The sequence below is a fragment of the Pleurodeles waltl genome, chromosome 4_1 (assembly GCF_031143425.1).
Source record: "Pleurodeles waltl isolate 20211129_DDA chromosome 4_1, aPleWal1.hap1.20221129, whole genome shotgun sequence".
NCBI lineage: Eukaryota > Metazoa > Chordata > Amphibia > Caudata > Salamandridae > Pleurodeles > Pleurodeles waltl.
The window spans coordinates 885135263-885159823 of record NC_090442.1 but is presented as its reverse complement, the minus strand read 5'-3'; the positions used below and the strand labels follow the sequence as shown (position 1 = coordinate 885159823).

General features: G+C 43.7%; 1 protein-coding gene across 2 annotated transcripts in view; it reads right to left on the bottom strand.

Annotated features, from left to right (window-relative positions):
• TRABD (TraB domain containing) overlaps positions 1-23356 on the bottom strand; it is a 251994-nt gene extending 228638 nt beyond the window's left edge. Inside the window, exon 1 of one of the 2 annotated variants that reach the window (XM_069229632.1) lies at positions 23236-23356. The gene's annotated coding sequence lies outside the window, so the exon portion shown is untranslated. Of the gene's footprint in view, positions 1-22790; positions 22882-23235 lie in introns of those variants that run through there. The other variant, XM_069229634.1, reaches the window with a different exon arrangement.
• Between the last annotated feature and the right edge of the window lie 1205 nt (positions 23357-24561).

Sequence of the window (24561 nt, the reverse complement as noted above, 5' to 3'; positions counted from 1 at the left end):
GTAGTGTAGCCTTCAATTTTAGTTGCTGCGAGGCAGTATGCAATCAGCAGGAAGGAGACAGTGTAAGAGCAACTACATCTAGCAAGTATTTGTAGTATGTCATGTTGAAGTTGTTCATGTAGGATATTACTGGTTTCTGGTAAATGAATGCCAAGCTTCCTCCCACCTCAGTGTGATTCCTGCTGAAATGCAGTATCCAGATTGAGTGGCTTTGGGGCATAGGGGTGCAGTTGTTGCTAAGCCATGTTTCTGTGATGACTTCTGGGTTGGCTTCTGAAAGAAGAACAAACATATTGAAATAATTCTTGTTCATGGATCTTGTGATGAACAGTAAGCAATTTAGCTGCTATTCCTCTATATTCTTGTTATCTGTCTGGGAGGTAAGAGCAAGTATAGACCCGGGGAGAGGGCAAAGAGGATAAAAGTGGTAGGCGCAACTGGCAGTGACTTGGGATGGGATCAGGTGTACAGTTAGGTATCCATATGTGTCTGTAGGGAGAATTCAGATGCTTTGAGAGGCTGGGCTGAATATGGGAGTGGTTGGCTTGTTGTTGCTGGACTGATCTGGTGTTTGGATGGTAGGTGGAGTGACCAGGGAATCCAGGCTTCATGCACTCTTGCTGTTCTTCTGTATTCAGTCTCCTCCTGGTGAGTGACAATCTACAATTCACCCACTGTGGATCTGATCTTCTAAGGGTCATTTGTTCTTAGCTATTTAGGGATTGTAATTTCCAGAGTTGATGTATTAACAGTAAGGTTTGATGCCTTGGGTGTCGGTAGAGATCTCTTGCTTGGTGGTGTTTATGGGTCTTGTTATCCTGATGGTGGGAGCAGGTTCCTCTGAAACCAGTTGGCCCGAGTGTTGATGTTATTTAATAGTGGTGGTTTTCCTTAAACTGTCGATTTAGCACTAAAAAGTCTGAAAGAAGATCAAGGTAACAGATAGAAGAGAGAATCAACGTTTTAAGGAATGCGCAAAATGGAGGAATAACAGTAAAAGACAAAAGAAATAGGAGGCTGAAATTATGATGGAATGCGGCAATTCTACTGGGGCCTGTGCTTCTCACAACAGCTTAAGGCATCCACTACGAAACGTCTTCTTGTAGGGCTATATCACACTATTTATCAATTCAAATTTTACCCATAGCTTAAATCTAGGTAAAATATTGAAAAGGATGTTAAGTACCGCGTTTACTCTGCTATTGTGTCTCACATCAGGTGATTGAGCTGTTATGTGAGGATCTGCCACAATGGCTTAACTCCACCACTTAAAAAACAAATCTGCATTGCAGAGGAGCTGCATTCTCCAATGTGCAGATGTATCACGTTAATGACCCCACTCATCCACTCTGAAGTTGTAGGGTATAGATTTATGTAGACCCATATGATAGGACCACTTCCTCAACTTTTGTTTTTGAAGCAACCTCCTACATCTAAACTGGCCTGTACAACGCCACTGAGTACTCCAAATTCGTACTTTGTCTCAATCTCACTGACTGAGCTTGTCAATGAGTAACTTTCTTCAGTATGTTTGCATACTGTTTACCATCTCAGCTTCTGGCTGCTTGACTTCTTTGATGTCAGACCTACTTTACCTATTGCCTGAAACCATGCTGTCCTGAGATTAGTTCTCCTAGTGAGAGAGCAGTTGAGTAGATGGAGGGCTGAAAATGTATTCCAGATTCATGACTAGAGAGCCCATTTAATTGTGCTGAACATTTCCAAAGTGCTACAATAGTCAATTTGCCCCATCTCTGCATTGCCCAGAAAGACTAAATGTTGCTCCAATTCTGTAGCTCTAACACCAGCAGGGGGGCACAATGGATTATTCCTCTCACATCCCCTTTCTCGTCATCACAATAAAATAAATTATCACTCAATCAAGGGACCCACCACAATAGCATAGTGCACTTCTGACGAAGACAGATAAACATTCCTACGCTGGGCTGCATAACCTAACTCGTTGAATACTACATGTTGTACGGGTGTTTAACCCAACTGGAGGCATATATATATATATATTCTTGGACAATGGAGCAAGTTTAAAACCTCTTCTATCCTCTTACCTAATGGAAGTCAGAAAATAAATATTGAATGCTAGCCCAGCATTCAGTGTTGTGCTGCTACTTTAGTTAAATCTGATATGGATAATGTGTAATTATCTTCTTTCATAATTGTTTACTATTATCTCTTGCGGGTGAAGGGCCACTAGTTTACTCAGTTTTGGTTTCTGCACAGCGCATTCATCAGAAGTGTGCTGCCTCATATGTTAGTGGAAAGGTTTGCCTGGAGCTCATCTGACACTGGATGATGGCATCTGTTAGAAATGGGGTCTCATGTTGGCAGAGGTATACACCCCTGTCCAAGTATGGACCACAGTCCTAGTCAGTGTAAGTCACACACAATCCAAATTATCCTGTGCCTACTCTCTAGTAGATTAGCACTGAGCAGTCAGGCTTGACTTGGAAGGCAATTGTAAGAAATTGGGTCTTTGGTTGGCAGTCAGGTTACCACCTGTCCCTCAATCTAGTCAGGGTAATGGAAAAACACACTTCGATAATGAAGGAAAGTACCATCTTGCCTGGCATGTTACCCCAATTTTGTAAAAGTATTTAAGTTTGTTTTTGCCTGTCTCACTGGGATCCTGCTAGCCAGGACCCCAGTGCTCATATTTTGTGGCCTGAATGTGTATACCTGTGTAGTGACTAACTGTGCCACTGAGGCTCTGCTAACCAGAACCTCAGTTCTTATGCTTTCTCTGTCTATAACTTTGTCACTATAGGCTAGTGACCACTTTTACCAATTTTAATTGGCACACAGGAACACCCTTATAATTCCCTAGTATATGGTACCCAGGGTATTGGGGCTCCAGGAGATCCCTATGGGCTGCAGCATTTCTTTTGCCACCCATAGGGAGCCCAGACAAACCTTAACACAGGAGCACCACTGCAGCCTGAGTGAAATAACACACACGTTATTTCACAGCCATTTTCACTGCACTTAAGTAACTTATAAGTCACCTATGTGTCTAACCTTCACTTGCTGAAGATTAGGTGCAAAGTTACTAAGTGTGAGGGCACCCTTGCACGAGCAAAGGTGCCCCCACATAGTTCAGAGCCATTTCCCCGGACTTTGTGAGTGCGGGGACACCATTACATGCGTGCACTACATACAGGTCAATACCTATATGTAGCTTCACAATGGTAACTCCGAATATGGCCATGTAACATTTCTAAGATCATGGAATTGCCCCCCCATGCCAAATCTGCCATTGGGCTGCCAATTACATGCATCCCTGGGGCTCCACTATGGGCCCCGGGTACTGCCAAACCAGATCTCTGGGGTTTTCTCTGCCGCTGCTGCCACACCACACCACAGACACGGTTCTGCCCTCCTGGGGTCTGGGCAGACCAGACCCAGGAAGGCAGAACAAAGAATTTCCTCTCCCTTTGGAAATAGGTGTTAAAGGCTGGGGAGGGGTAGCCTCTTCCAGCCTCTGGAAATGCTTTGAAGGGCACAGATGGTGCCCTCCTTGTATAAGCCAGTCTACACTGGTTCAGGGAACCCCCAGTCCCTGCTCTGGCGGGACACTGGACAAAGGAAAGGGGAGTGACCACTCCCCTGTCCATCACCACCCCAGGGGTGGTGCCCAGAGCTCCTCCAGTGTGTCCCAGACCCCTGCCATCTTGGATCCAGAGGTGTGAGGGCCGTCTGGAGGCCTCTGAGTGGCCAGTGCCAGCAGGTGACGTCAGAGATCCTTCCTGATAGGTGCTTAACTCACTAGGTGGCCAATCCTCCTCTGAGGGCTATTTAGGGTCTCTCCTGTGGGCTTTTCCTCAGATAACGACTTGCAAGAATTCACCAGAGTTCCTCTGCCCCTCTCTCTTCGACTTCTGCCAAGGATCGACCGCTGACTGCTCCAGGACGCCTGCAAAACTGCAACAAAGTAGCCAGAAGAGTACCATCGACATTGTAGCGCCTAACCCTGCCTACTTTCTTGACTGTTTCCTGGTGGTGCATGCTCTGGGGGCTGCCTGCCTTCACCCTGCACTGGAAGGCAAAAAGAAATCTCCTGTGGGTCAACAGAATCTTCTCCCTGCTTCAGCAGGCACTAAACTTCAGCGTCACCGGTAGTCTGCGACCCCTCTGATCCTGACGAGCGTGACCCTTGGAACACAGGTGGAGGACCCAAGTGACCCAGACTGTCCAGTGGTCCAACTGTCCAAATTGGAGGAAATAAGTCCTTGCCTCCCCTCTCCAGTCAGTAATCCTGTGCACCGCGTGAACTGTAGCTACAAGGGCTTCTGTGCATATTTCCACTAAATCCTGCATTCACAGCCAAGCCTAGGTCCCCAGCACTCTGTCCTGCGATGCTCTTCTCCCTGAGATGATCTCCGGTGTCGTGGGACCCTCTTTTGCAGTGTTGAGATGACCGCCATGTTCAGACTTCTTGAACCCGTGTTCAAGTACTTCTGCGGGTGCTACCTTCTATTGCGTGGGTTCTCTATGTTGCTGAGGGCCCCCTTTGTCTCCTCTCCCAAGTGGCGACATCCTGGTCCTTCCTGGGCCCGGGCAGCACCCTTTTTCTTCAACCGCCACTCTTGCAGCTAGCAAGGCTTGTTTGCGGTATTTTGCCAAGTAAACAACTCTGCATCCTCCAGCACTCCGTGGGACATTTTCTGCATGAAGGAGAAGTTCCTAGCATCTTTTGTTGTTGCAGAATCTTCAGCTTCTTCCATCTGGAGGCAGCCATTTTGCACCTTCATCTGGGGTTTAGTGGGCTCCTGCCCCCCCCTCCCCGGACACTTTCACGACTCTTGGACTTGGTCCCCTTCCTTTGCAGGTCCTCAGGTCCCGGAATCAGTCTTCAGTGCTTCGCAGTCTGTTGTGGTCTTTGCAAAATCCTCTATCATGACTTTAGTGTGTTTCTGAGGAAACGGTAATACTTTACACCTACTTTCCAGGGTCTTGGGGTGGGGTATCGTGGACACCCTTAGTGTTTTCTTACACTCCCACTGACCCTCTACACACTACAGTAGCCTAGGGGTCCATTTGCCGTTCCCATTCCACTTTCTTAGTATATGGTTTGTGTTGCCTCTAGGTCTATTGCATCCTATTGTATTATACAGTGTTTGCACTACTTTCTGACTGTTGTATTTACCCAATTTTGGTTTGTGTGTATATTTTGTGTATTTTACTTACCTCCTAAGGGAGTATATCCTCCGAGACATTTTTGGCACATTGTCACTAAAATAAAGTACCTCTATTTTTAGTAACTCTAGTATTGTCTTTCTTATGATATAGTACCTATATGATATAAGTGGTATAGTAGGAGCTTTGCACGTCCCCTAGTTCAGCCTAAGCTGCTCTGCTATAGCTACCTCTATCAGCCTAAGCTGCTAGAACACTACTCATCTACTAATAAGGGATAAGTGGACCGGGCACAAGATGTAAGTACCATCAGGTACCCACTATAAGCCAGGCCAGCCTCCTACAGATAACCCCTGCTTACCTCCTTGGTAGCTTGGCACAAGCAGATAGGCTTATCTTAAAAGTCACGTGTAAAGTACTTAGTTGCAAAACACACCGTAATACAGTGAAAAGACTATAAAATGGACACGACACCAGTTTAGAAAAATAGGTAATATTTACCTAAATCACACAAGACCAAAAACGACAAAAATCCAACACACACAAGTTGATATGAATTTTCAAAAGAATAAGTCTTACTTCATAGAAAACAATGGAAATGTGGATTTTGTACAAAGTACCTGGTTAGCGTAAAAAATAAAGCCGCATGGATGAGCATGCGTCGGAAAAGGCAGCGATGCGTCGCTTCCATCCTCACAAGGGAGGCTGTGCGTCATTTCTTCTCCAGTCGGGTCGGCGACGTGTCGTTTTTCTCCCTGCAAGAGAGTGATGCATCGATTTCCGAATGGGGCACTTTGGACCGCACAGTCGGGTTGACTTCGACGCCCATGCCCGATAAATCCTGTCGCACGGTGTTAGAAAACCGCGCTGCATGGGGTTTGTGACGTTATTAGTAGCCACAAGTGGGTGTTGTGCATCGTTTCTCCAGCTGTGATGCATTGATCTCCCAGCCGCAATGCAGATGGGGTGTCGATTTTGGCCGTGAGGCCGGCAGCGCATCGTTTATCAGCCGCATCGCAGATGGTGTGTAGAAAGTTTCCCTGCACGGTGTTCTCTGCGTGTATTTTCAAGTCTTGTCTGCCAACTCCACCTTTGAAAGGCCCAGGGACTGGATAGGACACCAGTAGGCAGAGCAGGAATCTCAGCAGAGAGTCCAGATGTTAGCAAAATAAGTTTTTGATGGCCCTGAGACTTGAAAACAGGAGGCCCTTGGACATTCTTCACAAGCAGGAATATACCACAAAGTCCAGTCTTTGTCCCCTTTCACAGGCAGAAACAGCAACTGCAGGATAGCCCAACAAAGCACAGTCACAGGCAGGGGCAGCACTTCTCCTCAGCTCTTCTCCTTGCTAGAGGTTACTCTTGAATCCAGAAGTGATCTAATTTTCAGGGGGTTAGGGTCAAATACTTATACCCCTTTCTGCCTTTGAAGTAGGCCTACTGCAAAGGAAAGTTTATTTTGTTCACAAGATCCTACCTTGTGGAGGCCAGGCCCCAGACACACCAGGGGGTTGGAGACTGTATTGTGGGAGGGCTGGCACAGCCCATTCAGGTGTAAGTGACCACTCCTCCCTCCACTCTAGCACAGATGGTTCATCGGGATATGCAGGCTTCGCCCCAGCTCCCTTTGTCTCACTGTCTAGAGGGGATTCACAAACAGACAACTGTCAAACTGACCCAGATAGGCACTCAACAAACAGGCAGAGTCACAGAATTGTTTAAGCATGAAAATGCCTACTTTCTAAAAGTGGCATTTTCAAACTACCAATCTAAAAACCAACTTCACTACAAGATGTATTTCTAAATTGTGAGTTTAGAGACCCCAAACTACAAATTTCCATGTGCTCTCAAAGGGAATCTGCACTTTAATAATACTAAAAGGCAGCCCCTGTGAGAAAGACAGGCCTTGCCACAGTGAAGACTAAATTTAGCAGTATTTCACTGTTAGGACATGTAACACACATCAGTACATGTCCCACCTTTAACATACTCTGCACCATGCCCATGCGCTACCTAGGGCCTACCTTGGGGGTGCCTTACATGTATGAAAAGGGAAGGTTTAGGCTTGTCAAGTGGGTATGCTTGCCAAGTCGAATTGGCAGTTTAAAACTGCACACACAGACACTGCAGTGGAAGGTCTGATCCATGTTAACAGGGCTAGTAATGTGGGTGGCACAACCAGTGCTGCAGGCCCACTAGTAGCATTTGATTTACAGGCTCTGGGCACCCCTAGTGCCCTTTACTAGGGACTTACCTATAAATTAAATATGCCAATCATGGATAAGCCAATTTACACATATATTTTACATAGACGCACTTGCACTTTAGCAGTGGTTAGCAGTGGTAAAGTGCCCAGAGTATCAAAAACAGCTAAGAGAGAGTTCAGCACACATCAACAACCTGGGAAGCAAAGGCAAAAAGGTTGGGGTGACCACACCAAGGATGCCAAGTCTAACAGCAATGTGTAAAGTATTTCTGCAATATATACCATACATTAACACAGGGAAAACACCACAAAAATACACCACACAGGATTAGAAATATAGAGGGTATTTATCAGAATAAAATAAGGTCAGATCGACAAAGATTCAATAAGCACAAGTTGAAATACCACTTTTGCAAGTTTGCAAAGGAGTTTTAAATCTTAGAAATCAATTGTTGTCTTTTAGTTACACAAAGTACCTGGTTTGCAACAAAAACAACACGCACAGAGACTTCAGAGGAGGAGATGCGTGGAAAAATAAGGTGCGCGTCAGAAAAATAAGGTGCGCGGTCTTGGTTCCTCACTGCGAAACAGGGATCTTTTTGACACCCAGGGACGATGTGGGGAAATACTGGACTCGCTGAAAGAAGGCACAGGCGTTGCATAAATGCGGTAGGCGATGAGTCACATTTTCCGTCACAAGGCAGGAGCTGCATCGAATTTCCACTTGAGAAGTCGGGCTGTGTTGTTCCTGTTCGGCTGTGCAGTGATTTCCCGGTCGCAAGGCAAGCTGTATGTTGTTTCCAGCAGGCCCTGCGTCGATTATCAGTGCACAAGGAGTTCCTGAAGAGACAAAGTCTTTTTGGCCCTAAGAAAACAGGAGGCAAGCTCAATCCAAGCCCTTAGAGAGCACTTCTCAGCAAAGTCAGAGGCCAGCAGGGCAGCAGTCCTTCTAAGCAAAGCACTCCAGGTAAGTCCTTTGGGCAGCCAGGCAGTTCCTCTTGACAGGTTCAGGTCCAGAAGTGTCTGCGCTAGTAGGGTCAGAGACCCAGTTTATATACCCGAACAATGCCTTTGAAGTGGGGGAGACTACAAGGAGTGCTTTGAAGTGCACAAGTTCCCCTTTCAGACCAGTCCTGTCTGCCAGAGTCCCAGTAGGGGATTTGGAAGTCCATTGTGTGAGGGCAGGCCACTAGCCTTTGAAGTGTAAGTGTCAGGCCCTCCACCCTCCCAGCCCAGAAAGACCCATTCAATATGCAGATGAGTGCAGGTGTGACTGAGTGTCCTGTGTTTGTGGTTGTCTGGGTGAAATGCACAAGGGAGCTGTCAACCAACCTAGCAAAGGCATTGGTTGAAGACAGGCTGTAAGGCACAGATGTCTTAAGTGCAAAGAAATGCTCACTTTCTAAAAGTGGCATTTCTAAAATAGTAATATAAAACCCAACCTCACCAATAAGCAGGATTTTCTATCACCATTCTGGTCATACTAAATATGACCTGGTTACCCCTTTCAGATCAGAACCTACCACTCAAAAAGTATCTGAGGGCAATCCTAATGCTAGCCTACAAAAGGAGCAGGCCTCACTGTGGTGGAAAAATAATGTAGGAGTTTTTCCACTACGAGGACATATAGAACACATATCCACATGTCCTGCATTTTACCTAAATAGCACCCTGCACTATGGGTTACCTAAGGCCTACCTTAGAGGTGACATATGTAGAAAAAGGGGAGTTTAAGGCTTGGTAAGTACTTCTAAATACCAAGTCGAAGTGGCAGTGAAACTGCACACACAGGCTTGCAATGGCAGGCCTGAGACATGGTTAAGTGGCTACTTGGGTGGGTGGCACAATCAGTGCTGCAGGCCCACTAGTAGTATTTAATTTAAGGCCCTGGGCACAGGTAGTGCACTTTACTAGAGACTTTTAAGTAAATGAACTATGCCAACAGGGGATAAACCAATGTTACCATGTGTAAGGGAGAGAGCATATGCACTTTAGCACTAGTTAGCAGTGGTAAAGTGTGCAGAATCCTAAAACTAGCAAAAACAGTGTCACATAAAGTGGAGGGAGGCATGCAAAAAGTTGGGGGATTACCACCCTAAGGCTGTCAAGTCTAACAGCATCCTTAACCATTTCCAGTATCCTCCGATACTTTTTGAGAGGCACAACAAGTGACATGACTGTCAGGACTCACAGTTTGAAAGACCGGAAGTAGGGGTCCTTTTATTTAATGATCACTATAAACACATGAGAAGGGAATGACAGGATATTAACTAAAATAAGAGAATATTAACTAATTACTGATAACTATATAAGCTCAATCTAAACACCCTTCTCTTCTTCAGGGGCTGGGAATCGACAAGGACGATTTAAGTTATACTCATTTGCCCTGTCTTTACTGAATTACGTAGAAACAGCCTTTTTGGCACCAAACATTAACAAAACCACAAAGGGCAAAAAACAGATGTACTCTGCTATATGCTACAAGAGAAAAAAAGCGGAACTTCAATATATAGCCAATTTTATTGTAATAAGTACACTGTACAAATACTTTTTATCAAGTCGTAGTAAACGACTTCCTACTCCCTCCAATATGAAAGATGAATAAGAATTCTCATAGAATCATCAACATCTATTAAAATTAGGTGTCTGCACCACAGATCTCCTCAGATTCTGCAGCAACCACTCTTCATCCTTCCATTAAAATCTCATGACTATTCCCCTTACTTTACCAACTTCTTTTATTTAGCACACATCACTTCTTGGGAATATCCCTCTAGACCTTGGCCTTTCCTCCCGGACCTATCATTTTAATACTTTTTTTGCTGCCAACCTCTCAATGCACAGACAAAGTTTAAAATAAAATCATTGATGAGAAAAAAAAGATTGTTACCATTACGAAAATGTGAAAACAAAATGACAAACATCACAAACACATTTTGAAAAGTGGAAAACGTGCAATAGACTGGAAGTTGTCATACTGAGTGTTTGCAGACTAAACTAGAAGGGACAGCTACCCACCTCAGTCGGGCAGGGAATTTATCAGAATTTTGGCTTCGTTTTCAGAGGAGTGCACTAATTACGACCATGTTGGGAGCTCAGTTTATGTGCTGGGAAGCAGTATCACGTGGATACAACAGACTAAGCTAAATTACAAATGTTTATTCTGTGTCCCAAGTCTTACTGAAGGCTTTCAAAGGCATTCACGAAACTGTCACTGATCCTGCCCTTTATTTTGTGACCTTCACTTCAAATTATCCCTGTGCATTGGGGATAACTTCATGTCTACTCCTTTCTTCAGAATCACCAAGAATGTTTGATTATTTTAGCCTGCAGTTCAGGTTCTGATCGTAACGCGTGGAGGCTTAGATACCTCAACATGTGTACCATAGGAATGTCACCAGTTGTTAAGTCCTTTGTAAATATTTCCAACTTGTGTTCCTGAGTGTTACCTTGAAGGATTCAAGTTTTCACACTGTTCTGAATTATGGTATCCCTCATATTAGGCAGTTTCCATATTTTTTTACATACCTGGTTTCTTGGGTGTTCTTATCTAATCACAGAATGCCTCACTGGAAGGGTATTCTCCCTTATCTGGAATATGTGGGATCCAGGTGTACATACTTTTTTCATATTTTGTTGGTCAGTAAATTATCTTTTGTGTTTTGCTTAAGACTTGGCAGTGTGATCCACCAGTTTTCATATGAGTTTAGGGAAGCTAGCAAAGCACCAAAACAAGTTACATCTAATAAGTAATCAAGCCCAAAGCCTTGAGCAACATATATGGCAAATTAAACACTGGCAATGATTAATCCTGAGGGGTTTCATTTTCTGGTGGTTTTCCCTGCCCACACCGCCTGCATCAGCATCGGAGGGCCTGGCTGGGTTGGACTAAGTCCCTCAAGCTTTTATTGTGGCAACAAGGGGGCCACAATCCACTGCGGTGTGCTTGAAAGCACTGGACTCTTCCAGCAGTGCTGGTTTCATTCTCTTGCGGTTTTCCTTGCCGCACCGCCTGCGTAAGTATTGGAGGCCCTGACTGGGGTGGAACTACGTCTCCCAGCTCTTGTAGCAGCAAGGAGGGGCGACAATCCACTGCAGGGCACTTGATATCCCTGTACTTTTCCAGCAACATGGGACGTGCCCAGATGGAGACCAGTCTGTGCACAAACTAGGTCAGTCCTGGCCCCCTCCCCCTTGGTCCGAGGATACCTTGGTTTTACATAGAGCCTGTAAGATCTTTCTTCCCTGTTCTTCATTATTAACTAAACTAAAAGTGATAGGGACTGAGATCAGAGGCCAACACAAATATGAGCAAGTGGAAACTAGCCCACGGCCTCACTGGAAAAAGTTTTAAAACCACTAGTCCTATAAACAGGGACAATAGAATTGTGTGATTGGGAGGCTGCTGCAATTTTTTATAACTATATATTTGCCACAATTGCCACATAATCCATCATCTTCTGCATAATCTGCTGATTTTAACTGCAAAAAATTGTTTCTAGATCACATGGCTCAAAAGTTACTAAAATAATGAAGCAACAAGTGTCATTGTGCAGTGGAAGGCCCTTTGAAAAGCTGGACTGGTCACCTTTCTGTTGCCTATGGCTGTGTCTGGATGTTAAACTGGTACTGAGTGCAACCAATGTCCACACAGCGTTACCAAACCTACAAATGCTAATATAATGAAATTGTATTATAACATCTTCTGCATTATGCTGCATGATTTGGCTTTTCTTGCTGCATAGTTTACTCAACCCTGCCAAATAGTTTGATACTCTCCTTCTGCATAATTCCATTGGTTATAACTAGTTAACTAATGCAATGGGCTTAATTAACATCGAAATCGTTCACGTGGAATAAAGACTGGCTGCAAAGAAAGAAGTCAACAAGTACAATTGTGGAAGCTAATGGGGAAATAATTCTGTCAATTACTGGGCTTACAATCCTATCGGACTCCAACCTTGCTGTGACAACAATAACCCATATTGAACAGGCTCCTTGTGTTTCAAATACACCACTGGAAATAACAGAACTCTCACCTAATCATGAATCAAAGTCACTACTGGCCAAAAAGAGCTCACAGACAGTGGTAACAACGAGCTCCAATTCCAAGACGACCACCAGGTCTTCTGGCACAAGTGGAAAGGCAATAAATTAAATGGAATGAACAAAAGCAAGAGTCTGCCCTAACAAAGAACATGAGGGTAATGATTAAAAGAGTTCACACAAGACTACAACACAGAAAAAACTCCTACTTGAGATCACTGAAGTTAAGGACAGAGTTACAACTCTTGAGCTAGCTGTACAAAAACATGACAGATAAAATTCAGAATGGTGACAAATTAAACAACCAACCCAAGTACATCGTAGGGAATGACCCTGTTGAAACAGAACCTCCAGTACTAAAACAATCTCACAACGCGCTACCAATTGCAGAGATGCAAAGTGTACGCCCAAACAGAGACTCCCACAAGGTTCATCCCACTTTTTTTCCCACACCAAAGGAACCTGAAATAATGCAGCACCCAGGTGTACCAAATACTGGAACAATTGTTAACATACAGGACATTTTACACCACTTCTCCAACCAGTAGCTTGTGAGTTACTGGTAGCTCTCCAGTTACCTGTAAGTAGCTCTCCTCTGTCCAGCAAAGCCTACTTACTATATTAGAGGCTTTTGATTGATTTAATTAATATATGTATACCGAAATTGAGAATTTATATTTAAGACAAAACTGTGTTTATTTAAGGCACTTGTAAGCTATTTGGAAAAAATGGCTAAATTTCCAAACTGTATTTAATCGGATACTTGAGAGATAAATCATAAGGCATTGGGGAGACTTTTTACAATATCCTAATACTGGAGGCATTGCTGCTATGATTTATGTAGAGGCATTTCATGTTGCAGTGGTCTCCAAACATGTTTATGCCGTGCCCCCCCAGTTGAAAAATAAAAATCATTGGGCCACCCCTCACAATTTTTAACAATTATTTTATAAAGATGTCAATGTTTAAATAGGTCTAGACGTACTTAAACATTGCAGTTAAGTACTGTTACCTTTTTAAAAGTGCAATAACATGTTTCTGCTTAAAACAAAACACTTATCTGTGTAATGCTTCTTTTGGCCAGAGCCAGGCGCCCCCCCCCCGGGATCACTTGAGGCCCCCCAGTTTGAACACCACTGCCATATTGGCAAAGCCCTTTTTATGGCTAGCAACCATGCCTGATGCATTGAGGTGGTCGTTGGTAGTAATCTTGCATGTACTAGCCACTAATCTGAACTTATCTGATGTGGCCACTAGTACAACACTGATATTTTTAATAGCTCTTAATGTGTTTTGTTGAACATAAGTAGCTCTTATTACACAAAGGGCTGGAGACCCTGCTCTACAACTATTGCCGGATGCCACTCCCTATGTAATCATTCTAAAAGATGTTCCTGAAATTAAACCCACATAGGATAGAAAATTGGTGTAATTTGAAAAACAAAGTTTTCCATTGGATGTCGAATTGCATCCGGAATATTTACTTTCTATAAAATAAAAATGATAATGATGAGAAGGGTGAACTGGGTTAGCTACTCCCATAAAACAGGTTATGGTGACTGTATTGTTGATCATTTCCCCCACCCAGACGTGGTCGTGCTATCCAACTTACTTCATAGGCAACAGACCATGGAAAGTTTTGATGGGGGAAAAAAAAAGCTGTACCACTGGGCTTTTTCTATAAACCCCAGTAATAGTTTTCACACAACAACAAAGGCTTTTGTCTTTGTCCCACTCACATAAAATCTGGGAGCAAACGCCTAGAATGGAACAAACCCTGATTAACTCCAACGGATTTACTTCACTTTGTAGCTGTTTTGACCAATATTGACAACTGGAGGACAGTGAGAAAGGGTCTGTCCATAGGTCGCTGGGGGATACGAAAGCTCGATATGAAAAGAAGAAGAATTCCCCTGCTTGCACGGAGGTCCCCAGATCATGGAATGTGGCTGGAATCAAAAATAAAAGAGATAAGGAATGGTTGAATATTATAAATACCTCACAGCTGGTGTGTCTACAGGAAACCTGGGAGGTGGGAGATTTCAGTATTGAAGGATTTGCCTCTACTAGTTCACCTGCTACTCCCTTGAATAGCGGTCAGGCAAAGAGGGGCCTGACGGTGGTAATTACAACTACAGCACCTTTAACAATAATTCAATCTTATACCAAATTATCCTATTTTCAGTTTGTACTAATGGGAACAGATGAGAAACAAAAAAATCCTACTTATAAACTTTTATAACAACATATTAAATAAGCTAAGTAGGGTAGTAGTGGGCCTTGAGACGGAATTGAAAATCTTTATAGGTGGACATGGGCAGATTACATTCATATTTGGGTGGGAGAGTTTAATGTAAGCAGGTGCCAGCTTACATCAAGAAAGGCTTGTGGGTACACTGACGAAACAGGTAGTGGCGAGTCACATTTCCTGCATGACCCATTAATGTGTTGATATTTTCAAAAACTATTGGAACAAGGTACCCATAATGATAAGGCCCCTGTATCAATTTATCAGGGTAGGTAAATGCTCTATTATTGATCATATCCCACTCTCAGAAAGTGGTATAGGGATTTTCAAATCATTTAGGGTTGACCCAAACATCTTTAGTGACCATTTCCTTCTAATACGCACCCTTAATATAAAAATCAAACAACTAGAAGGGCCCCCAGTTTGCAGCATATATCAAACGAACAGATAGTAAAGGGTTAAGCGTCAAATGGGTGGGGATAAATAAATCTGCCTTGATGGAAAGGATTATAAAAAATAATTTTGATGAATTTATTACCTGCAGAGAATGGGATGCCACCCAGTTATGATCTTGGCAGCTGTTGGTAAAGTAACTGCTGCAATTGCAGATAGACTAAGAATTGTAAAAAAAAAAAAAAAAAACAGAAAGAATACTGGATGGTTTCATTACCAGTGTAGACAGGCGAACACAAATCTTAAGAAAGCACTGCAGAAGACACCTAGAAGAAAGGAGGAAGTTAAAATGCTAAGGTCCATTTATAAGCAGACGGTGGATAGGAGGAAAAAAGAGATACAAGAACGGGCACAGACAAACCTAGAACAAGCAGCAGAAACTAGAGACCCCCTACTGTTTTGGAAAACCATCAACATGCCATTTCTCACGGATAATTTAGCACTGAGGGTTGAGGCGCTTGTTTCTTCAAAAATTGGATAAACCATTTTGGAGGTTGTTAAATCCCAATAATGCAACGGTAGAATTGCATTCTGCGGTTAAAGAATCATCTGAATTACTACATTTAAAACTAGTAAGTGTAGAAGAAATTAGTTCTCCAATTGAAAAAAGTGCTTCTGGCAAAGCCCCTGGCCCGATGGTGTCACTATGGATATAATCAAATCCCTGATACCACTTTGGGCACCAATCCTGGCCCAAGAGGACAATGTAGCAGTACAAGAGCGTTTCCCACCAACTTGGTCAGAAAGTATAATAGTCCTGATATTCAAGAAAGTAGACAAGGGGATGCAAAATGTTACTGTCCAATATCCCTACCCGACTGTCTGCTAAACTTATGGGAAAGAAGTATATTAGAAAGGCTGGAAACTTGGGCATTAGATAATCTGATCCTGATAGATTCACAGAATGAGTTCAGAAGGGATAGTGGGACGGTGGATCAATGTATCAATTTAAACTTCCTAATTAGTAAACATACAATTGCCAAGGAAGGCCCTATCCACCTCTGTTTCGTAGACCTGGGTAATGCCATAGTTCTTGTAAATCATGCTCTTCTGTGGCAAACCATTGTAAAAATGAGTGCCCCTTTGGATATCATCTCACACCTGTTACAGCTCTACGACTCGTTGAAAGCACAAGTTTGATCCAGAACAAACAGGGAATGCACGTATAGATTCAGGATTACAAGAGGTATCAGACAAAGATATGTCCTTGCCCCAGTCTTATTCTCATTATATATAAATGGGGTACACAGGTCATTGCAGCAGGCGGATGCTGCTGCCCCAATATGTCAGCAAGTGGCCGACCCCTATCTTGCTATTTGCAGATGATGCGGTGCTGTTATCTAGAACATTAATGACTTGCAGCACCTGAGAGATGATTTCTCTGTATATATGGAAGAGAATGATCTGAAGGTTAACCTAACAAAAACATACACAATGGTATGCGGAAATGGAAAAAGAGAAAAAAAAAAAAAAAAAACTCATCATGCTAGGGCAGAACGAAGAGAAACTAAAAGCTTTACATATTTGGGTATCCAATTCTCTCATGGCGGACACTGGTGCTCTCATTTGAGAACTGCACAATTAAAATATATAAGGACCCCAGAAGCCCTCTTTAGATGTGCCAATAAACTAGGGACCAAACCTACTAGAAAAATGTTGCAACTATAAAACAAGTTAATGTCTGTTAGAGGTTACATACGGGGCTGCACTGTGGGGTACAATAATGTGAGAAAGTAGCCTCTTTCTAGCCTTGTTACCCCCACTCTTTTGGCCTGTTTGTGAGTGTATGTCAGGGTGTTTTCACTGTCTCACTGGGATCCTGCTAGCCAGGGCCCAGTGCTCATAGTGAAAACCCTATGTTTTCAGTATGTTTGTTGTGTGTCACTGGGACCCTGCTAGTCAGGACCCCAGTGCTCATAAGTTTGTGACCTATATGTATGTGTTCCCTGTGTGATGCCTAACTGTCTCACTGAGGCTCTGCTAACCAGAACCTCAGTGGTTATGCTCTCTCTTTACAAATTGTCACTAACAGGCTAGTGACCAATTACACCAATTCACATTGGCATACTGGAACACCCTTATAATTCCCTAGTATATGGTACTTAGGTAACCAGGGTATTGGGTTCCAGGAGATCCCTATGGGCTGCAGCATTTCTTTTGCCATCCATAGGGAGCTCTGACAATTTTTACACAGGCCTGCCACTGCAGCCTGAGTGAATATTTCACAGCCATTTACCACTGCACTTAAGTAACTTATAAGTCACCTATATGTCTAACCTTTACCTGGTAAAGGTTGGGTGCTAAGTTACTTAGTGTGTGGGCACCCTGGTACTAGCCAAGGTGCCCCCACATCGTTCAGGGCAAATTCCCCGGACTTTGTGAGTGCAGGGACACCATTACACGCGTGCACTATAAATATGTCACGACATATGTATAGCGTCACAATGGTAACTCCGAACATGGCCATGTAACATGTCTAAGATCATGGAATTGTCACCCCAATGCCATTCTGGCATTGGGGAGACAATTCCATGATTCCCCCGAGTCTTTAGCACAGACCCGGGTACTGCCAAACTACCTTTACCGGGGTTTCACTGCAGCTGCTGCTGCTGCCAACCCCTCAGACAGGTTTCTGCCCTCCTGGGGTCCAGCCAGGCTTGGCCCAGGAAGGAAGAACAAAGGGCTTCCTCAGAGAGAGGGTGTTACACCCTCCCCCTTTGGAAAAAGGTGTCAGGGCTGGGGAGGAGTAGCCTCCCCCAGCCTCTGGAAATGCTTTGATGGGCATAGTTGGTGCCCATCTCTGCATAAGCCAGTCTACATCGGTCCAGGGATCCCCCAGCCCTGCTCTGGCGCGAAACTGGACAAAGGAAAGGGGAGTGACCACTCCCCTGACCTGCACCTCCCCTGGGAGGTGCCCAGAGCTCCTCCAGTGTGCTCCAGACCTCTGCCATCTTGGAAACAGAGGTGCTGCTGGCACACTAGACTGCTCTGAGTGGCCAGTGCCAGCAGGTGACGTCAGAGACTCCTTCCGATAGGCTCTTACCTGTGTTGCTAGCCTATCCTCCTTCCTAGGTAGCCAAACCTCCTTTTCTGGCTATTTAGGGTCTCTGCTTTGGGGAATTCTTTAGATAACGAATGCAAGAACTCATCAGAGTTCCTCTGCATCTCTCTCTTCACCTTCTGCCAAGGAATCGACTGCTGACTGCTCTGGACGCCTGCAAAACTGCAACAAACTAGCAAAGACGACTACTGCGACCTTGTAACGCTGATCCGGCCGCCTTCTCGACTGTTTTCCTGGTGGTGCATGCTGTGGGGTCGTCTGCCTCCTCTCTGCACTAGAAGCTCTGAAGAAATCTCCCGTGGGTCGGCGGAATCGTCCCCCTGCAACCGCAGGCACCAAAAGACTGCATCACCGGTCCTCTGGGTCCCCTCTCAGCATGACGAGCGTGGTCCCTGGAACTCAGCAACTCTGTCCAAGTGACTCCCACAGTCCAGTGACTCTTCAGTCCAAGTTTGGTGGAGGTAAGTCCTTGCCTCCCCACGCTAGACTGCATTGCTAGGTACCGCGTGATTTGCAGCTGCTCCGGCTCCTGTGCACTCTTTCAGGATTTCCTTTGTGCACAGCCAAGCCTGGGTCCCCGACACTCTAACCTGCAGTGCACGACCTCCTGAGTTGTCCTCTGGCGTCGTGGGACCTTCTTTTGTGACTTCGGGTGAGCTCCAGTTCACTCTTCTTCATAGTGCCTGTTCCGGCACTTCTGCGGGTGCTGCCTGCTTCTGAGAGGGCTCCTTGTCTTGCTGGACGCCCCCTGTGTTTCCTCACGCAATTGGCGACATCCTGGTCCCTCCTGGGCCACAGCAGCATCCAAAAACCCTAACCGTGACCCTTGCAGCTAGCAAGGCTTGTTTGCGGTCTTTCTGCGTGGGAACACCTCTGCAAGCTTCTTCACGACGTGGGACATCCATCCTCCAAAAGGGGAAGTTCCTAGTCCTCTTCGTTCTTGCAGAAGCCACAGCTTCTACCATCCGGTGGCAGCTTCGTTGCAACCCCAGCTGGCATTTCCTGGGCATCTGCCCAATCTCAACTTTGTCGCTGACTCTTGGACTTGGTCCCCTTGTTCCACAGGTACTCTCGTCCGGAAATCCATCGTTGTTGCATTGCTGGTGTTGGTCTTCCTTGCAGAATTCCCCTATCACAACTTCTGTGCTCTTTGGGGAACTTAGGTGCACTTTACACCTACTTTTCAGGGTCTTGGGGTGGGCTATTTTTCTAACCCTCACTGTTTTCTTACAGTCCCAGCGACCCTCTACAAGGTCACATAGGTTTGGGGTCCATTCGTGGTTCACATTCCACTTCTGGAGTATATGGTTTGTGTTGCCCCTATACCTATGTGCTCTCATTACAATCTATTGTGACTGTACATTGCTTTCTATTGCTATTACTGCATATTTTTGGTATTGTGTACGTATATCTTGTGTATATTTGCTATCCTCATACTGAGGGTACTCACTGAGATACTTTTGGCATATTTTCATAAAAATAAAGTACCTTTATTTTTAGTATATCTGTGTATTGTGTTTTCTTATGATATTGTGCATATGACACTAGTGGTATAGTGGGAGCTTTGCATGTCTCCTAGTTCAGCCTAAGCTGCTCTGCTAAGCTACCCTTTTCTATCAGCCTAAGCTGCCAGACACCTCTTCTACACTAATAAGGGATACCTGGACCTGGTGCAGAGTGTAAGTACCCCTTGATACCCACTACAAACCAGGCCAGCTTCCTACAAATAAACATTACAGCAATACAAGCACAGGAGAATCTCTTCCTGCGCACACGTCTGGCAGTGCTAAAATCAACATCAACCTACGTCATTAATAAAGAATCAGATGTATCACATTTAGAAAATGCAATACAGATAAGTCTGATAATTATCTGGCACAATGTCTACAGCAAAACAGGTACCAAGGATACAAAGGAAATTATAGAAGCTTGACGATCATTGAGCACTGAGCTTAAATTCACTGGCAAACCCAGACAAATACATTTTTAAAGGAGATAGATGACACTAACGGGGGAAAAGAGAAGCTGAATGATAACTTAGAGAAAAATCTAAACTTACTGTACGTAGATAGTGCTCAAAGATACTTTTTCCACTGTAACCAACCCACAAAATAGATTTTACCTTACTAGATTACGTCTGGGCATTACACACTACTTGGTTGTTTTTCCCAAAATATACAAATGCCCATGTGATGGGAAAACAACAATCTACACTCCACTTTCTTATTTTGTAAATTTTACAAAAATATTAGAAAACTTTTCTGCACCCATTATTTTTGATCAATTAAACTTATGCATTATCACAATGCTTTAAACTTTTTAAGTAGATAGGAAGATGCCAGAACGTTATGCAGTCTCCTTGTATACTGTATCTGCAATAAAGACTAGGAAATGCATTTCTTACGTAGAAAATGTAACTAATGAGGAAGAGTAATGAAACTTACATTGAATTGGTTTAAATGTTTTATGTGGTAGCTTGTCGCTTGTATTTTTGCACAACAAAATGCTTTTTTGCACAATATACAATTATTATGTACATAATACTCCTAAGAGTGATAACTCTGTTAAACTGATGATTTAAAATATTGTTGTAAAATTCTGTTATTTATATAATCCCATTGTGATCTTTTATAACGGTATGTATTGCACGATTTGTACTTTATGAACTTTATATTTGTGAGGATTTTTACTCGTAATCCGAGCCCAATAAAATGCTGTTTTGTTACATAGCATGCTAATCCGAATAAAGATTTTTTATGGTGATGTCTAGTCCTGTACCAAATATACTTATTGAAAATCTGTCAATACTTTTATGTCCCAAGAGTCAGGACACAAACAGCAATATACAACTGTACAACTTTTCAGCTGTAAGCAAGCCACATTTAATACACGTTGTAAAACTGTGCTTGCTGATAGCGCAAACCTATAATCAGACTGAGGGGCTGATTACAACCTTGACGGAGGTGACTACTCCGCCCCAAATGTGACGGATATTCAGTTCCTGTATTACAAGTTCCATTATATCCTATGGAAGTTGTAACACAGCAAATGGGTTATCTGTCATATTTGGGACGGAGTAAACTCCTCTGCCAAACTCGTAATGAGGCCCAAAGAGTTTAACTTATTTCTTGAATACAAAGACATCAAAAAATCCTGACACTTGATCTCTGAATTACAGCTTTAAACACTACATAAAGTATTTTACAGTCAAAATCATTGCCTTTGAGTTAGTGAATCAGAGAGCCACTAAAGATTATTTGCTTATAATGAAAAACCCTATATTTGCTTTATCAATTTAACTTTTCTATGCTGCACATGAAACCTAAAGGTTTTTTTTTAGTCCGCGCTTGTGGTGAAGGAAGACAATACATGTTAGAATGTTACAATACAGGGAGCTGGGTGGAAAAAGATATCTCGAGTAACACTCTAAAATTCAAGGGTGTGAGGGTTCGCAGTCTATTACACTTGGAACTACGAACCAGCAGGCCCTACCATCCATACATTTCCTTTCCGTTAATGAAGTACAGAAGAAAAGTGCTGTATGCATTCAAAGAAATACGTTTGTACATTTTATTCCATTGACACTGTATATTAAGTGTAGAGTAACCAGGACTTCAGGGTAAGCTCTGAAATGTGTACTTTATGAAGTTGGGAGGAAATTACTTTTTTGATGGAGTAAAAAGTCATTTCATTCATGGAGTAATTTTAAGCAGGTAAAACGAGCAGTTTTTTGTTTTTTTTTTAATCCCTTGATATTAATTGTCTGTACCTTTGTTTTCTCTGCAGCAGGTCATTCACCTAAAGGAAAGTTTATTTCAACATAAAGATAGTCTCATCAGATTTGCAGCTGTCAGCCACAATATTATGCCTTTCTTTACACGTCATTCACTGGTTATTACTAGAGTGGTGCACCTTGGAGCGTGGGGAATATTTTATGTAAATGGTTTTTCATTTGGAAGCGTTTCCCGGCTTTAGGAAGTAAAACAAGTTCAGTACGCCACTTAGCAAGTAAACGGGTGCCTTTGCAGTTCATTTGCTGAACGAAAAGAACGTCTAGATCACGCTGTCGATTCTAATTTTGTCTTGCATGCACTGCACCGCTGCACAGAGCAGAGGCCATTTATAATGGAATAATAAATGGGTGAAAATAGTACGTCGGTGCACCTCTAAAACGCTAACGCCACGTTTGCGGCTTAGTCCAAGTGGGTAGGGACAACAGACCAAAACAACCACTGCCACAATACGTATCGTCAAGTCAAAGCAAGCTCAATGAATAATAAGTATGTCTAGAGCAGGGCTGTGCTTATGTTTCAATGAAAGCTACGATAGTGTTGTGGGTAAACAAGAGATAAAAGTAAAGCAAAATTACTTACGTGTGCAACGATGATAAGGGCGGCCGAATCAGATTGTGAGAAAAAGTCAGCGTTCGGGACAAACAGGGGAAAACTGCTTGGGGAAAGACTCGGGGGTTTCGGAAGGCGTGGAGACACCCTGAAGTTCAAAGAGGATCTACATCCTTGAATTTAGATGCAATTCTCCTGTAGAATTCAGAGGTGACTCCAACAGAGATCAGGAAGGACCTCCCCAGGGGATAAAAGTCGCACTAGACTTAGGGGCGAACTGACCTGGAGTTGAGGAAAACCTTGGTTTAGTTCACCGAGATCACCGCACCTCAGACTCTGTAAGGAAACGAGTTCAGCAAGATCTCTGTCCTACAGCCCAGAGTAAATTCAGAGAACGCCCCTGGATACAGTCCGACCATCTTTAAAGTCACGTCACCAGGATTACAGGAGTCGAGATTATTTTAAAGCATTAATATAAAACTCAAGGAAGCCCGCGTGACTGCACAAAAATCAGGGAGACTATCAGCAGATACGTCTGACATAATGTTGTCCAGTGACTACCAGTGGACAGCGCAACGTCTCACTCGATTCTGCTAAGCAGCTGTCATGTAGATGCGACAGTCCGGGCAACGAAAGCCTACACCAACCAGCGACAGAAATGACTTTCGGCGTCTTTTGTTTATACTAGAAGGTTCATGTGATACTCTCGCAGAGCAGTCCGTCTCACCTGCAGTACGGACACCGAAGTACAAAACACTCCTGCCGGTCACACACCGCTCCCTGCTGGAACTACACATGAGCCCGGCAGAAAAACATGCTCTATTACTCATTGCTCCCAGGACACGTGGCGAACGGTATGCTGGGAGTTGCAGTCTCAGTCCCAGCTTCCTCATGCATGTTCACCCATAGAATTAAAAGTCGAGTTGCCTGACTTATGAACTACAACCCCCATCACACCCCATGGTATCGGGCACAACCCGCCTTCCACCCAAGCAGTGTCGCCGGCCGGCGCTTCAACTGCCAATACGGTGTTGAAGCGCAATATATGTATATGAGGTTGCGTCACGAGTACGTTACTGTTGGTGGAGTAGATTACCTCACGCGTGCATTGTGTCACCAGGCTATAAGGAGACGTGTCAGAGACTTAGTAGTCGTTTGATTTCTCCGCGTTAACACTGCATGGGGGAATCTATATCATAGACACAGAAGAAGGATTATGGTGCATTCCTGGCCAGACGAAGACGTCACAGCTAATTTAACAGATGTGGCGGACATGCTACATTGTTTGCTTTAATTACAGAATACATGAAAATGAATCAAGGCAATGGAGAAACCTGTCGTAGTACATTTATTACAAGTGAAAAAAGGAAATTCTTCAAAATGTGTAATGAGAAATTTCCTACCTATAGTAAATTCTATTAAGGACACGGAGGCGAGGATTATGCACAATCTTTCTTCACTTTTTATTGATAGCAGGTTCAAAGTTCAACAAAGAAAACTAAAATGCCCATGAGACCCACTCCCATGGCAACCAATGTCCAATCACACTGCCATCCGACTGAATGTATAAATATCCCCATGCCATGTCTTCTTCCTCGTCTTCACTGCGAACAGAATTGAATCGTCGCTAGGTAGTCGCAGGGTTCACTCCTAAGAACAAATGTGAACAATAGATAAGCAATTGTATCCGCAAGAAAGTCAATAAATCATACAACGACATTCCTAGTCCTCTGAACAACATAGTAAACAATGCTTGCAATATCAAACATAGGTAAAAAACACATGGTATACCCCAATCATAATTTCCCGGTAAAGGAAACTGAATATACCACCTCTCAATGGATGGATTCACTCCGGGTGGGAGCCATGGCCACCGTGGCGGGTGGGATAATCCTCGCCTCCGTGTCCTTAATAGAATTGAAACTTTCCTTCACGATAGCTAGGAAATTTCTCATTCTATGTCAGGACCGGAGGCGAGGATTATGCATGTTCAAAGCTTACTCACCACCAATGAAGCAGCTTCGTGGATAGGTTTAAAGTAGAACTTTTTAAA